Source organism: Geotrypetes seraphini, chromosome 6 (genome assembly GCF_902459505.1).
Source record: "Geotrypetes seraphini chromosome 6, aGeoSer1.1, whole genome shotgun sequence".
NCBI classification, from domain to species: domain Eukaryota; kingdom Metazoa; phylum Chordata; class Amphibia; order Gymnophiona; family Dermophiidae; genus Geotrypetes; species Geotrypetes seraphini.
The window spans coordinates 40,205,421-40,217,489 of NC_047089.1; the positions used below are offsets into that span (position 1 = coordinate 40,205,421).

The following is a 12,069-nucleotide window of genomic DNA, read 5'->3' on the forward strand; positions in this document are numbered from 1 at the left end:
ACAATATGTCTACCTAATTGAAATTGAATATCTATAAGAGGGGGAGCATTTGCAACACTTGATATACCATACTGATTGAAACCTTCTACAAGTTCCATAGCACGTATCATACTGTCTACAACTATGTCTAATTTGTGTCACGTCTATCCTAGCAGGATCCGAGTAGATTAATTTTTTCTTGCTTAGTTTTTCAAACCAGGGTCTTGTCTGAATACCATTTAAATCCAATTCTGACTTTGTCTATGGACTCAGAGTGTGATATTGATCTTTAGTATTTGTAACTGAATAAATGTTTTTGACTAGCTTTCAATAGCCATAACCATAATTCTCAAGTTAGGACATGAAGTATAAAAATATTCCAGTGACGAGAGAAGTGACGTCACAGCTAGAGATTGCGGCTTAACTCAGGAGCTCTGCCGAGGCTGCCAAATAAAGAGTAAAACTTGTTCTCATTAGGAGCTGGAAAAGTGATCTGCTGGTGGCTGATACGTGCTGGAGGATGACCACAACAAAAAAGTTGGGAGAAAATGAAACCAAGCGACTGGGCCTGTGCCGGTGGAGAAGGGGAAATCAATGGCTGCTACCGCGTCTGCGTCGGAGGATGAAGGTCTGAACGGGGCCGCTGGCAATGGTATCTCTAACCTTGCATTGGTGCCTCCCCCCTGGATTCAGGACCTTAAACAGGAGATGGTGGAGGTATGCCAGGATGTAAAATTGACGTTGGCAGAGATTAAGGTAGAGGTGTGGGAGCTGGGCACTAGAGTGGCGGCCTCTGAGAATCAGGTGGTTAAGATGGTGGCAGAAGTTGCAGAGCAAAAGCTTTCCATGAATTATGACTCCCTCCTGAATGAACTGCAACTTCAAGTGGAGAATCTTGAGAACAGATCACGGTGGTGTAATATCAAGTTCAAGGGCATTCTGGAGATGGAGTACTTTTGGGACTGTGAGTTGGTGGTTCGGGACATTTGTAGATCATTGCTGGGAATGGAGGATGTGGGGGAGCATGGCCTAATGCATATACAGAGGGCACATCGCAGTCTGGGATCTCCTAGAAGTGGGAATATGAGAGACATCATTGCCTGCTTTGGGGATTATGGCCTTAAGGAGCGGATTATGGCTAAAACTCGGCGATCCCAGGATTGGAGATGGAAAGGTATCAAAGTGGGCATATTCCAAGACTTGGCCTGGGCCACTCTCCAGAAGAGACAAGCTTTCCGGGATGTGAGTCGCTTGTTGCGGACTGAGGGGCATAAATATTGGTGATTGTTCCCCTTTGGATTATGGTTCACTATTAATGGGAAATCCCTATGAAGGAAGCGTGGACAGTTTTGCGGGAACTGGGGTGTCGTAACATCCTGGGTCCGGAGCCAGGACCTTCCGGGTCACAGGCACTCTGGTTGGGTAGAGTTGGGAACCTGCGGATGCGATGTGAACCTGCTTATTTCCTGTTGGTCCTTTGCCAGGCTAACTACCTGACTGGGGGGACTGGGTTCTCGCTGGTGAAATGGGTTGGTGTGTGCTGGGAGGGTTGCAGGGGTACGTTTGGTGGGAGTATGCTTGAAGAATGAGGGTGTATGAGTCTTTGGGGCAGTCGGGGTGGGATTTCATTTCCTGTTGGTATGACTTGTTATGGGAGAACACGACCAGCTTTGGCTTTGGGGATGGGGGAGGAGGGGGGATGCGAGGGGGGGAGGGGATTTGGAGATTGGGGGGATTGTTGACTTCAAGATAGGGTCCTGGGATGTTAATGGCCTTAATAACCCTGGGAAACGGAGCATAGTTTTGGAAAGAAGTGAGGAGGTTGCAATGGGATATTGTTTTCCTTCAGGAGACCCATTTGAGGAGCAGGGATTATCACTTTTTTTATATAAGTTTATTCATTTGTTAGAAGATATAACAAATTCAGGCAATTATAGAAAAAAGTACAAGATAAAAATAACAACCTTAAAAGTATTTATCAAGTCCACATTATTAGGGCTGATTATCTCCTGAAGGAGTCACACAATTGGGAAGAAAAAAAAAGAATCATAATCCTCTCATGTCAGGCAAAACTATTCTAAATGGCTCACTCATTCTCAACCTCTGCATTAGTTACAGGCAATATATCTAATTTAGGTTTGTCTTGAAGAAATATTTCTAATTGAGCTGGATCAACAAAAATATACTTATTCTGATAAGTCACTAAACATTAAATGGAAACTTTAGAAAAAATAAAGCTCCCACAGCCAAGACATGAGTCTTAAGTTGCAGGAACTGTTTCCTCCTGTACTGTGTCTGTTTAGAGACATCTGGGAAGATATATTATCCCAGGACAAGCAGGCAGCATATTCTCTACATGTGGGTGACGTCATCCACAGAGCCCCATCGCGGACAGCGTTTCAAGCAAACTTGATTGAATATCTCAAGTTTGCTAGTACTGCCCACACATGCGTGCCTTCCTGCTCCACTAGAGGGCGCATCCCCTCCTCGTGGTCTTCAGTTCTTAGTTTTCCACGGAGCCAGAAAGCTCTGTCTTTCTGCATTGTCTAAGTGCCTTTCTAGCACCGCGGCTTCTTTCTTTTCTTCGGGAGTCGCTGTGCGGTTTGTTGTTTATCTTTTTTCCACGTTCGTGTACATTTTTTGTTTTGCTTCGGCAACCGGGGGTTCCCGGTTCGCTGTGGCCGCCTGGCCTCGTGTGGCCGCGGCCATCTTTTTGACTTATGTCCCGGCCTCTCACCGGGTTTAAAAAGTGTTCCCAGTGCGGTTGGGTCATTTCAATCACAGACCCGCACCGCTGGTGCATTCTCTGCCTCGGAGCAGACCACCCGACGGACTCCTGTCCTCGCTGTGCGACTCTCCAACCTCGGGCTCTTTGCCGCCATAGGGCCTGGATTGAGGAGCTCTTTGCCATGGAGACTGCTCCTGCTTCGACCCCGGCCTCGCCCTCGGTCTCGACATTGGCCTCGAAGACCTCGGCACCGGGCAGGTCTCCCTCGACCTCGAAGGCCTCGGCGACCTCTGCCTCGAAAACAGCTCCGAGTAAGTCTCCTCTTCACTCTTCAGGTTCAGCTCAGCTACCGAAGAAGCCTTCCTCGGAGTCTCTGGCCATCCAGGCAGTGAGTGTAGTCCCGCAGGCCTCGACGAGACCACCCTCAAAATCCTCCAAGTGTGCTTCCATCATACGGGAATACTCTTCCTCGAGGTCGCCCCCAGTGGAACGTACTGTTGCACCTATTCGGCCTTCTGTGGTCACGGTGCCGATGTTTGAGGAGGTGTTGAAGGCGATCATTTCCTCGGAGCTCTCCTCGGCGTTGGCTCATCTGGCACCAGCCTTGACCTCGTGCGCCGTTGACCAACCTGAGTGCCCCATCGAGGATCCTCGAGAATAGGTCCACCGGTCTCGGCAGCTATTCTCGTCAGATTCCTCGCCTCTTCCTTCGAGGCATGCTTCTCCCTCGGATCGACCTCAATCGAGGCATCCATCGAGGCGTTTTGCGAAGCGTCCCCGGGCATCCTCCTCAAGGTGGGGTAGATCCCCGGGTCTTCGCACTACCGGGTCAGTTAAAGCTTCAGACCTTACTTTGTCCAACCCGAGTCTGCTGCGCTCTCCTGTTCGTGAGGCGCCAACCTCGGGGGATCCTGCCTCCTTCTCACGGGGCTTGTCCTCGGGACGGGGTTCCCCGCGGAGGGGTTATGGAGCCTCGTGGGCCCAGACCCCGGGGTACTTCCAAACGTAGGTTTTCGTCGACTCCCCCCTGCTCTTTTAGCGGGGCTTCTTCGACGTCCCGAAGGGTGGATTCTGATGTGCCTCCGCAGTATTCCAGGGAGGCTTCCCCCTCCTTTTCTGCTGCCTTGCGGTCTCGCTCGACCACCCCCAAGGGGAGCCATTCTGAGAGCAGACCTTCTTCCTTCACCCGTTTTGTTCTGGATATAGAGAAGGCATTGAACTTGGACTTCCAGTCGGATTCCAAGTATACTAAGGAGTATTTAGAAGAGTTGGAGCTTCCCTATTCTCCCCGGGAATCCCTCCGGCTTCCCTTCAACCCGGTTTTGCAACAGACTTTCTTTCGCAACTTGGAGACCCCATATGCTATACCTGCCATTCCATCTAAAATGGAATCTCGATACCGTACGGTGCCCTGTAAGGGTTTTGAATAGGCTCAGCTTTCCCACCAGTCTTTGGTGGTGGAGTCTATCCTTAAGAAGTCTCATCCGTCCAAGGTGTATGCAGCTGTCCCACTGGGCAGAGAGGGCCGGACTATGGACAAATTCGGGAGACGCCTTTATCAGAACTCTATGATGGCGAACAGAGTCCTGAATTACAGCTTTATCTTTACATCCTATCTCAAGTGGTGTGTTAAGGCTCTTCTCTCTTTCGAGGCTGATTTGCCTGCTGAGCGCCGTGCGGATTTTCGCCGGCTTGTGGATATTCTGGCGCAGCTGCGGCTGTACATGTCCCAGGCCTCCTATGATGCATTTGAATTGTCATCTAGGGTCTCGGCCTTTGCGGTCGCCATGCGGCACCTGGTGTGGCTCCGCATCGTTGATAGGGATCCTAACCTGCAGGATCGGTTGGCCAACCTTCCCTGCCTCGGGAACAAGTTGTTCGATGATTCCATCGAGGCCGCCACTAAGCGTCTCTCGGAACATGAACGCTCCTTTGCTTCCTTGGTCCGACCTAAGGTGAAGCCCGCTCCACCCAAGTCCTACTGCCCTCCTCCATGGCGGTACCCGCAAAAGTCTACGCCTGCCTTTTCTCGCCCTCCTCCTCGGAGGCCGCACCAGCAGCGGGCCCCTCCTAAACCTCCTACTCCTACGGTGACCAAACCCTTGTCGTCCTTTTAACTCACCGGGCGGACAGAGGTTGGCCTCCCCTGCCCTGGCGGTTTCCCCTCTGCTTATAGGGGGACGTCTGCGCACCTTTGCGCATCGTTGGGAGGAGATTACTACGGACTCTTGGGTCTTCTCTGTCATTCGGGGAGGATACTCCCTCAACTTCCGTTCTCTTCCACCGAACAGACCTCCGAAAGAGTCGCTTATGGAAGGAGATCAGCTGCCTCTGCTGCTTCAGGAAGCACATGCCCTTCTTCATCTGCGGGTGGTGGAACGGGTTCCCCCTTGTCAACAGGGCTCGTGAGTGTATTCCAGGTACTTCCTGGTTCCCAAAAAGACCGGGGACCTTCGTCCTATCCTGGATCTCCGAAAGTTGAACAAGTTCCTGGTTCGGGAGAAGTTCCGCATGCTTTCGCTTCCCATCTTGTATCCTTTGATGGACAAGGGGAGACTGGTTGTGTTCCCTGGATCTGAAGGAAGCCTACACTCACATTCCGAGCTCCGGGCCATTTACTGCGCCATGGTGGTATTTCGTCATTTGCTGCAGGTGCGTATGGACAACCAGGTGGCGATGTATTACGTGAACAAGCAAGGGGGGACAGGTTCCCTCTCGCTCTGTAGGGAGGCCCTTCGACTTTGGTGGTGGGCGCTGCGCCACAACATCTTTCTTCGGGCGGTGTATATCCAGGGCGAGCAGAATTGTCTGGCAGACAGGTTGAGTCGCCTTCTTCAGCCGCATGAATTGTAGCTCCATTCTCAGACTCTGTGGCAGATGTTTGTTCGGTGGGGAACTCAACAGGTAGATCTGTTCGCTTCGCCCCTCAATCACAAGTTGCCTCGCTACTGCTCGAGGATGTTCTCCCGGGATCGTCTTGAGGCGGATGCTTCCTTCTCGATTGGACGGGCGGGTTCCTCTATGCTTTCCCACCCTTTCCACTGATTCTCAGGACTCTGGTACACTTCAAGTCGGTCCGCGCCACCATGATCTTGATTGCTCCTTGGTGGCCCCAGCAACCGTGGTTTTCCCTGCTTCTCCAGCTCAGTGTCAGGGAGCCTCTGCTTCTGCCTGTGTTTCCTTCTCTGCTGTCTCAGAGTAGGGGTTCGCTGTTGCATCCCAATCTGCAGTCTCTTCACTTAACAGCTTGGTTCCTCTCCACATGTCTTCCGCCTTAGACTTTTCTCAGTCGGTGAGGGATGTTCTGGAGGCCTTTCGAAAGAGCTCCACTTGTCAATACTATTCCCAAAAATGGTCCAGATTTGCTGCGTGGTGTGCTGAGCACCGCATGGAACCGCTCTCTGCTTCCTTGCCGTCAGTGCTAGATTATCTGTTCCACCTGTCTCGGACTGGCCTCAAATTGACATCTATTCGAGTCCACCTCAGTGCGATTGCTGCCTTTCAACGGCCGCTTGATGGGAAGCCGCTTTCCGTCCATCCGACGATTTCCCGCTTTATGAAGGGTCTCTTCAATGTTCATCCTCCACTCAAGCCCCCTCCGGTGGTTTGGGATCTTCATGTGGTTCTGGCGCAATTGATGAAACCTCCGTTTGAACCCATTGATAAGGCTCATCTGAAGTTCCTCACCTGGAAGGTGATTTTCCTGGTTGCTCTCACGTCTGCTCGCAGAGTCAGTGAGCTGCAGGCTCTGGTTGCGGATCCGCCTTTTACTGTATTCCATCATGACAAGGTGGTCCTCCGTACTCATCCAAAGTTCTTGCCCAAGGTTGTTTCGGACTTTCATATCAATCAGTCCGTTGTTCTTCCGGTATTTTTTCCAAAGCTCCACTCTCATCCTGGGGAGGTGGCGCTTCACACTCTTGATTGTAAAAGGGTGTTGGCCTTTTACCTGAGTCTCATCGGTCGGCTCCTCAACTGTTCATCTCTTTTGATCCTAATCGGTTGGGCCGTCCGGTTTCCAAGCGCACCTTATCCAACTGGTTAGCCGCTTGTATTTCTTTCTGCTACGCTCAGGCTGGTCTCTCGCTGCATGGTCGAGTCAAGGGACATAAGGTCCGAGCGATGGCGGCCTCTGTCGCTTTCCTCCGAGCCACGCCTATTGAGGAGATCTGCAAAGCTGCCACTTGGTCTTCGGTTCATACCTTCACCTCTCACTACTGTCTGGACGCCTTTTCCAGGCGCGACGGCCAGTTTGGCCAGTCGGTTTCGCGTAATCTGTTTTCATAAGTTGCCAACTTTCCTTCCGTCCCTTTTTTGGTTTGCTTGGAGGTCACCCACATGTAGAGAATATGCTGCCTGCTTGTCCTGGGATAAAGCACAGTTACTTACCGTAACAGGTGTTATCCAGGGACAGCAGGTAGATATTCTCGCAACCCTCCCGCCTCCCCGAGGTTGGCTTCTTTGCTAGCTATCTGAACTGAAGACCACGAGGAGGGGATGCACCCTCTAGTGGAGCAGGAAGGCACGCATGCGTGGACAGTACTAGCAAACTTGAGATCTTCAATCAAGTTTGCTTGAAACGCTGGCCGCGACGGGGCTCCGTGGATGATGTCACCCACATGTAGAGAATATCTGCCTGCTGTCCCTGGATAACACCTGTTACGGTAAATAACTGTACTTTTCAGTTCTTAAAGTAACCAACAGTGTTGCCCATTTGGCATTATAGTCTTTTGATGACTCTAAAAATTGAGAGATATTTAGACTATTAGATGATACTAATTGATCTATTCCCCCCTCTTCTGATAATTTTTTAGACCCACTGGGTATATAGTAAAGGTTATCAGGTGAAAAACTTTCTATCAAAGTATAACAAAGTATATCTTTCAAATACATTTTTAATAATTCCAATGGGGAAAGGTAATGAGACATAGGAAAATTCAGAAATCTGAGGTTCCTAGATCTCATAGCATTTTACATTTTTTCCATTTGCAAATGTAAAGCAGTACTGCCCTTCATATTAGATGCTGCGCAGGACTGCAGCACAGAAATAGATGCTTCCAATTTATCCACTTTATTTTCCACTAAAGCCAATTGGGTTTCTTGTTTGGCTACCTTAGTTGTAATTTCATTTGGAAAATTGACACAGATTAACCACAGTGCCCTGTAATGAGTTCTCTATTTTATTCACTACTGTCCAGACATCTTGAATTGTAATAGTTTTATCACCAATCGCAGGCCTATGAATTAGCCTTGAGGGCATTGAAACAGGGGGTTTCTTTGCCACAGGGGGATGACATTGAGGCATTTTTGGATAGATTGCCACTGCCACAATTGTCACAAGTAGAGCAGGAGCTTTTAAATGAACAAGTTTCTGTTTCTAAGGTAGAGGGGGTAATTCAAGCCCTGAAACCTGGAAAGACCCCTGGATTGGATGGTTTTATGGGATCCTTTTATAAAAAGTTTTCATCTTTATTCATTGCCTTATTAGCAAAGGTAGCGAATGAGATCATTGTTTTACCTAAACCGGGAAAAGATTTGTGGATTTGTGGGGCTTATAGACCTATTTCATTGTTAAATGTGGATGTTAAAATCATAGCGAAGATTATCCCAGGACAAGCAGGCAGCATATTCTTGACTGATGGGTGACGGCACCGACGGAGCCCCGGTACGGACAATTTTAGAGTGATTGCACTCTAAGAACTTGGAAAGTTCTGGTAGGCCGCACCGCGCACGCGCGAGTGCCTTCCCGCCCGACAGAGGCGCGCGGTCCCCAGTTTCTTAGTTTCCGCGGAGCTAAGAAGATGCGTTTTTCAACGGCCGTTGAAATTTTTTCTTCTTGCCTTCCCGCTCGCGTAAACCCTTTTGGCTCTATTGCCTTTTTTCTTTTATTTCATTTTTGTAAAAAAAAAAAAAAAAACCTTATTTTTTCTTCAATTTGGTTTTTTCCCCGGCGGGGCCTACTGCCACCATCGAGGCCTCGGCCTTCGATTTGGCGGAAGCCATTTTTCCTTTCATGCCCCCTCAACCAGGTTTTAAAAAGTGCCAGCGGTGTGCTCGGCCTATATCTCTCACGGACCCGCACAACTGGTGCCTACAGTGTTTGGGTCCTGAGCATCAGGCTTCCACCTGCACCCGCTGTGCCACGTTAAAGAAACGTACTCTGAAAAATCGCCAGATACAACAGCGATTACTTTTCGGTGCCGAGATGTCCGATCCCATTCCATCGACACCGGCATCGGCACCATCACATTCGGCACCTACTTCTTCGACGCCGCGTGATACCACACCGGCGTCGCACCCAGGTAAGCCGGCTAAGAAGCCTTCCCCGCTGGAGCGTCCTCCAGTCTCTATTGCAGCAAGCCCAGTCCTGCCGACCGTGAAACGCCAGCGGAAGCGCTCTGCCCCGATTGAAGTGAGTCCCTCGACCTCGGGCTCTTCATCTTCGGGGCGTCGAGCGGCACCACAGGTACCACAAAAGAAAAAGGCGGTACCGGTGCCCTCTTTGGATGAGCGCATTGCCGCCGTCCTCCTAGTGCAGCTAAAGGAGCAGTTACAACAACTCCTTCCTGCTCTATTGGCACCGAACCTTCCGGTGCCGGTCCGGTCTGAACCACCGGTACCGGTGGTAGACCAACCTCTATTATCGGCAGCATCCTTTTCGGTACCGGTCCACTCGGTCTCACCGATATCGATGCCTGTTCTTGCTCCGGAGCCGAGAGCCCAACATCAGTCAGTATAGACTTCGGCACCGGTGCAACCGATAACATCTCCTGGTACCGTGTCGATGAGGTCGGGTAAGTTGGTGCGCAAATCCCGGCACTTAGAACCATCCACCCCAGAGTCCCAAGACCGTAGTTCCCATATCAGGGACCCTGATCTGTGGGGTGACTCTGAAGAGCCCTTTCTGTCTGAGGTTGAATGTTCCTCAGATGAGGATGAGCCTGCTGTACCTGATCCATCCTCTCAACAGGACTCCACATCTTTCACTTCTTTTTTGAAAGACATGTGTACCTCTCTGTCCATTCCTTTGGAGGCTGAATCTAAAAAGTCTAAAGCCTTTTTAGATGCCCTTGATTTTGACCAGCCTCCAAAGGAATTTTTGAAACTCCCTCTTCATGACATCTTGAGGGAAACTTTCTATAAAAACCTAGAGACTCCTTTAACTATTCCAGGAGCTCCCCGCAAATTGGATTCATTATACAAAGTAATCCCTATTCCTGGGTTTGATAAGCCACAGCTTCCCCATGAATCTCTGCTTGTGGAATCTACGCTTAAAAAGTCTGCAGGGACTAGTGTATATGCTTCTGTCCCTCCTGGCAGAGAAGGTAAAGCCATGGACAAATTCGGTAAACGATTATACCAGAATGCTATGCTCGCTAACAGATCTGGTAATTATGCTTTTCATTTTTCTTTTTATCTCAAGCATCTCCTTACCACCATGGCTTCATTTGAAAAGTACCTTCATCAGCGCAAACAGCAAGCTTTTCATCACTGCTCGTCTTCTCTGTTTCAGCTACGTAAGTTCATGGTTCGGTCAATTTATGACACTTTCGAACTTACCTCCAGAGCAACTGCAATGTCTGTGGCCATGCGTCGCCTTGCCTGGCTTCGGGTATCCGAGCTTGATGTTAATCATCAAGATCGGTTAGCCAATGCCCCATGCCTGGGGGATGAGCTCTTTGGGGAATCCATGGACTCGACCACTCAAAAGCTCTCTGCCCACGAAACACGCTGGGATACCCTGCTCAAAACCAAGAAAAAGCCTCCTCAGACTCGGCCTTTCAGACAGCAGTCGGCTTATCAACGACGCTATGCAGCTCGCCCATTGCCAGCAGCTTCCCAGCAACCCAGGCGTCAACGTCAACAGCAACGTCAGCCTCCCAGGCCACAGCAGCAGCAACCTGTGAAGCCACCTCCACAACAAAAATCGACGCAGCCCTTTTGACTGCATTCTCCAAAGCATAGCCAAGGTTCCCAGTTCTACCCACCTGCCTCAACCTTTAGGTGGTCGTCTCTTTTCCTCAGCTGGTGGGAAGTTATCACTTCGGACCAATGGGTCCTCAACATCATCCACCACGGCTACTCTCTCAACTTTCAGACCCTTCCAGCTCAAAGCCTGCCAAAAGAGTCTGCTTTGAACACTCCTCAGTCTGTCCTCCTTCTTCAGGAAGTTCAATCCCTCCTCCTTCTAAACGCTATAGAGGAAGTTCCTTTAGATCAGCAAGGACAGGGATTCTACTCCCGTTTCTTTCTAGTTCCCAAAAAAACAGGAGATCTCAGACCAATCCTAGATCTTCGCGATCTCAACAAATGTTTAGTCAAGGAAAAATTCAAGATGCTTTCTCTAGCCACTCTTTACCCTCTTCTCAATCTAGGCGACTGGCTATGCTCCCTAGATCTCAAAGAAGCATACACTCACATACCGGTCAATCTGACCTCCAGACAGTATCTCCGCTTCATGATCAATCGCTGTCATTATCAATACAAGGTGCTGCCCTTCGGTCTTGCCTCCTCTCCAAGGGTGTTCACCAAATGTCTCATTGTGGTGGCGGCCTTTCTACGCTCTCACCACCTTCAAGTCTTTCCTTACCTGGACGATTGGTTAATCAAGGCCAATTCATCTCAAACAGTGCTCCTGGCCACCAACCAAACCATTCTGTTTCTACAGCTTCTGGGGCTCGAGATCAATCTACCCAAATCTCATCTCATCCCCACTCAGAGACTTCAATTCATTGGAGCGGTACTGGACACAGTCCTCATGAGAGCATTCCTGCCATCCAAACATCTTCAAACTCTTCAATCTCTATATCAGCAGGTGCTTCCACAACGTTCCATCTCTGCCAAGCAAATGATGATACTCTTGGGTCACATGGCCTCCACAGTTCATGTCACACCCCTCGCACGTCTTCACCTGCACACTCCTCAATGGACCCTTGCTACCCAGTGGTCCCAAGCGACGGATTCTTGCTCACGACACATATCTGTGACATCATCTCTTCGTCAGTCTCTACAATGGTGGTTGATATCCTCAAATCTCTCCAGAGATCTTCTGTTTCATCTGCCTCCTCATCAACTTGTCATTACCACCGACGCCTCCCCTTATGCCTGGGGAGCTCATTTGAACGAATTCCAAACTCAAGGGCTTTGGACAACCCAGGAAATGAAACATCACACCTGGAACTCAGAGCGATGTTTTATGCCCTCAAAGCCTTCCAACATCTTCTCTTTCCTCAGGTCCTCCTGCTGTGCACAGACAATCAAGTTACGATGTACTACATCAACAAGCAGGGTGGGACAGGCTCTCGCCTCTTGTGCCAGGAAGCCCAGAAGATTTGGGCTTGGGCCACAGATCACCAACTATT

At 49.8% G+C, this 12,069-nt stretch overlaps 1 protein-coding gene across 6 annotated transcripts in view; it reads left to right on the plus strand.

Moving 5' to 3' along the window:
* The window catches only part of RNF17 (ring finger protein 17), a 510,797-nt gene that overhangs the window by 300,072 nt on the left and 198,656 nt on the right, over nucleotides 1-12,069 (plus strand). The window lies entirely within an intron of this gene.